This window comes from Montipora foliosa, chromosome 6 (assembly GCF_036669935.1).
Source record: "Montipora foliosa isolate CH-2021 chromosome 6, ASM3666993v2, whole genome shotgun sequence".
Classification (NCBI taxonomy): domain Eukaryota; kingdom Metazoa; phylum Cnidaria; class Anthozoa; order Scleractinia; family Acroporidae; genus Montipora; species Montipora foliosa.
This window is the reverse complement of record NC_090874.1, coordinates 17,113,275-17,118,274: the sequence shown is the minus strand read 5'-3', so window position 1 is coordinate 17,118,274 and position 5,000 is coordinate 17,113,275. Positions and strand designations below refer to the sequence as shown.

The 5,000-nt window shown below is 39.7% G+C and overlaps 1 pseudogene; it reads left to right on the top strand.

Moving 5' to 3' along the window:
• Positions 1 to 5,000, top strand: part of LOC138005099 (NFX1-type zinc finger-containing protein 1-like) — a 48,338-nt pseudogene that overhangs the window by 970 nt on the left and 42,368 nt on the right.

Sequence of the window (5,000 nt, the reverse complement as noted above, 5' to 3'; positions counted from 1 at the left end):
TAATAATAATAATAAAGCTGTTTCTAAGTTAGTATCAGGTTAGTGGTTAAGAAAATAAAACCAAATTGTATCTGTGTGTATTGTAATGCAAAGTGTGAACACCACTACCAAGCAAAGAGTTGACTAGGACAAAAGGTGGTATCCCTGCTGTAGATACCTATTGAGATAGTTGTATAAATTAAAAAAAACAAAAACAGCAGTAGACTAGCAACCTTTGTGGCATGATTATGGTGCTGAAGCAAGAATCCCCTTACAAGAAGGGGTTCCTCTCCACTAACTGAGATAATAATCTCTAGTAAAGTGGGTAAGTGTGGGGAAAATACTGTGTGTGTGGATGGTGAGTTGAGGGAAAATCATAACCAAAAATTAGTCTGTAAAATGAGGAAGAGAAATTCACAAAGCAAACTCTCAACCTCACAGTGGAGTTAGCAAAACAAAACAAACTCTGTGTGAAAATAAAAACTTTAATTTCAGAAACAGCCAGATAGTACATGTATAAGAAACTAAATCAAGTAAGAGGGATAAACAAATATTTGAACATGAAAATTATTCGTTCTTAAAAAATAAGAATAATAAATAAGAAACAATCCCTACACAAACCCTTCGTTCTTAAAAACAGGAAAGGGCAGTTCCAAAACCCAAAGAAATCCCATGCAAAATGAAACACAGGTGTATTAAATGAGGCAAACCTAAACAACTCAAAGGGAAAGAAAAGCTGACTGCGACACCATTAGGCTCGTAAATGGCTGCGAATCTTCAGGGGTAGAGCGCAACCGAGCAAGGGGGTTTCTAGTCCAGCGCTGGACCTCTACCCGACCTCCTTGTGCCGAGTCAAGAAAGGAAAAAGAAAGGAACAAATGGAAAACCAGGAGAAAACAACACCAAAACCATGGACAGACTAACACGACCAAAACTGCAAAACGAATCAAGCAAAACTGGGTCGGACTGATAACATGAACCAAGGACACACTTACCAGATGTATAACATGATTACTGAAGCAAAATTATAGTTCAAAATAAAGAAAATGGATACGTGGTTACTTACATGGAAGAAAAAGCTGGCACAAATGTCCCTACTCACCAAACATTTGCAAAGTCTCCAGCAAACGTCAGCTGTGCTTACGACAAACGAATTCAAATGTGACCCAAACTGCGCACATGGCCTGGGCACGAGATATGAGAAGGAGTCGATCTGGGAACCAGCATGACAGGGAAAATGCCCAATGCAGTAAAGTACTACTAGGAAATGGGGATTAGGAAGCTAAAAAGGGGCAGATTGACCCAGAAAAACATGGAGGCCCAAGTGAGATTGCGTTGCTATTGATTCAGGGTGTACTGCAGGAGTATAATCATTCGTTCTTCTGAATGGTTCCAGAAAAAACCCATCTGGTGTATAGATCCTTCGTTCTTTTGGATGGATCCAGGAAAAAATCCCATCAGGTGTATAAATCATTCGTTCTTTTGGATGGATCTAGGGAAAAATCTCATCAGGGGTATAAATCATTCGTTCTTTTGGATGGATCCAGGGAAAAATCCCATCAGGTGTATAACAAGGATGCTTGTGATCAGAACAACCATGTCATCCTTCATGCCCGACTGTTGGAGCAAAACTTCTGTAGCAGGAAAACATCGGGTGGATGTTAAATCAAGAACGGTTTCATTAGGGGCTTTCGTATCCAGCTCCTCTAGTGCCTTGAATCCAAGCCTAACTTGGTAGGGTCGTCGTTCTCCACTTCGGCCCCCTCTTCCGCGAGTCCTTCCTCCGTGCCAACCTCTTCCACGCCCACTACCTCTGCCTCCGACCTACCTCTGCCTCCGACTGTACCACTCCCGAAGGAATCTAAAGAGTGAGGTCGGTTAATAATGCCAGTGTGGCGTCCTTGCTCACGTGCGACTGCGCCCAGAGCTTCCCAGTCGTCCATCAACAGGAGATGGTCTATGGAAACAAAACGAATAACATAATCGGATTTGGGGCGAAAAGAGTTCAAGTACCTTTTGAGTCGAGATTTTTGTCATTTTGTTTCGAAAACCCTATGGCTTGACGTTCTCAATTCACACATCTTTTTTCTGAAACATCGTTTTCACATGCGATCCATATTTCGAACGATTTCTCTCGACAAGTGTGGGCCTTATTCGCACGGCGGCCATATTGGCCATAGACAATAATAGATTTCGTACCCTGAGCTGCCTCGAGTTTGGGAACAAGTTTCAGTGGAGCAAAACAAAAGTTTTTAATCCCTCGGGACTCAACATGGCCGCCGTGTGATTGCATTAATGTGCAATGTAGAGATGCATGAATAGCGATATTTCTTGTTTACAAACAATGACGTCACATTTCTTTTGATATTCAAATTTGCCAACCACGGAACAAAAAAAGTCATTGTTTCAACAGCCAATTAAGTTCTGGTTGGCATATTAATAACAATGGGCGACGTAACGAGAAACATCGCTATTAATTTAGAATTCATAGTGGAAAAAATTCTAACATAAACTAGTACTAGGTCGGAAAAAACAGTCACTCGAGAGGGACTCCTGGAAGAATAGCTTTCACTGTTAACGGTTAAAAAGTTGCCTTTTCGCGGCTAACGGTTTTTTTCCCGTCACGGTTAACTTATATGAAAAACAAAGAAACGTTCCTAGATGAAAATGGAACTAAACTGTATTTTGCTTTTTGGGGCTCTCTGTACACATACTTTTGGGGTTTTTAGTACAAATATTGAATAGGCCACTTCGGAAAATACCATAATACTCTTTGTTTGTCCCCCCAAATTTTAAATAAGTATTGTTTTTGTTTCCTCTTGGGACCATTGTAAGTTCCAAGAGAAACTGGAAACAATGCTCATGCAAAAATTGGGGGGACAAACAAAAAGTATTATGGTATTTTTCGAAGTGGCCTAAAGAATAAGTCATTGGTCATCAACAATGCGACTTACATTTTGTCAAGACCTCCAACTGGGTCGTTATTTGGGACTTGTTTTGTCTTGTCAGACAAGCCTAGCGGGACGGAATGTCAGAGAGCAGGGCAGAGGGGGTAAAACGAAATACGCCCGATTCCACTCTTCAAACTTGAAAACAAATCTAGCTAAATGCTTTTTTTTTTTTTCACGGCTAACGGTTCTTTTTTTTTTTATAATTTTCAAGCATAACGGTTACTGTTTTTTTTTTGTTTCACTGCTAACGGAAAGCCACCCTGCGAGCAGAGCCTCCTTTTGTCTTTTTCTTTACTGAGGAGGAGAAAAGTAGGCTCTGGCCGAATTGCGTCAACTCTTTGAAGCCGCCGCAGCCCGAACTTCTGGACTAGTCAATCTTGCTTTCTCTCGTCAAACCGGTTTTTCCAGTGCAAGCGTCAATTTAGTGCCTAAAAGCGGAGCTCCCTGGTTATTTATTCTTACTGCCAGTAGGGTTAGTTAAAATAAAAGGTTTCGGCGAATTGTCCGCGTTTCGCTGTTTCCAGTTGCTGCTTAATTAAATCATTTTCTTTGCTTTCTTCTATAGAAAAATTCCTTGTCTAACAAGTGAATTCAAAGGTAAATTTCACGCTAAAAACCGATATCGCATGAATCACGAAGCGATGAGTGCGATATCGGTTTTTCGAGTGAAATTTACTTTGGAATTCACCAGTTTGGCAATGAATTTTTCTTGAAACGCATAAGTTAAAAAAAAAAAACAAGCACATGCACCCTCAGCGAGCGATTGGAAAAGGAAAAAAAACATTTCAGAGCCAACTGTCAATAGCCAGAGAACAGGAATCACGCTAAAATTAGAAGCGATAAAAACTTTGTCAGTTCAAGGTCAAAAAAAGGATTTACTTTATTCCACTTTATCTCTGAAAACGAGATCATTCACATTTTGATGTATTTCATTGAAACACGCCAGCTTGTAGTGGGAATGTCTTGGAACAAGAACGGGCAAGAATGGGCAAGAATGCAACCAAGAAAGGAGAAAATTCAAACACGCTTCAGCACGAAATTACCTTTAGCTGGTTTAAACAAACTTCTGAAAACACAAGGCTAGTGCAATTTCCCCCTAGTTTTACGAGAACTCATTGCGATTACGTGTTTATAACATAAGGGCAAAATTTTCTTGTCACCGTCGAGGCACATCGAAAAACAGTTGGGCAAACGGATAAAAAAAGCACTTGTTCGCTCGCATTTTAGAGCAAAACTAACGAACAAATCAACTTTTTCTATATGTTCAAAAGAGCGGTGCAGATAATTGATATTTAATTCCAGTTGAGAATAAACATTAAACTGATGATAACGCATCTGTAAAAATAACAAACAGTTTAGTGCCCAAGGAAAGAATTTGTGAAGAAACTTCTTCCACCAAGTATGAGCTATTACTGGTATTCTGTTTTGTCGTTGTCGTTCTCTTTTTGTCTCCTTTCGTTTCTGTTCTAATCTTATAATTAGGTCCTCCAGGCATCATGCAACCTTGTCAGAGTTTCTAAAGATATGCCAAAAATTGCAATACAGAGGAAAAAGCAGCTCTAAACAAATTAAACATAAACACTCAGCCTTAAGTTTATATCCCTTCGATGCTTGACTTGAATAACTGCGTAGCCACCAGTGTGGACAACAGCTATCAGGATATGTCAAAGTGGATTGAAACCAGCGAAATATGCAAAAAGAAAACACTTTCCAAACCGTTTTCCACCTGAACACGAAAAGCGTTGACTGTGTAAGAACTATAGTTGACGTAGTATGACCTTGTAGCCGCGTCGAGCCACAGAAAACGAGCGAAAAATGTTTAGGTTAGTTAAGCTGGGTTGATTTCAATAACCAAAACTTTTTGTAGGAGATGCGTAACACGTTAAAATGAATAAACAAGTAGAATGATATAAAATAAATATCAAAAAGTGTCAGCAGTTTTGTAAAAAATCACAGACTTTTCGGGTGTAGAACCCTTCTTCAGTGTGAAGAAAACCGTTTTTACATGGATGTCCAATATCAAATATGTATGCTCTAGGGTGATACTGGTCACACTGGCATACATGGAAG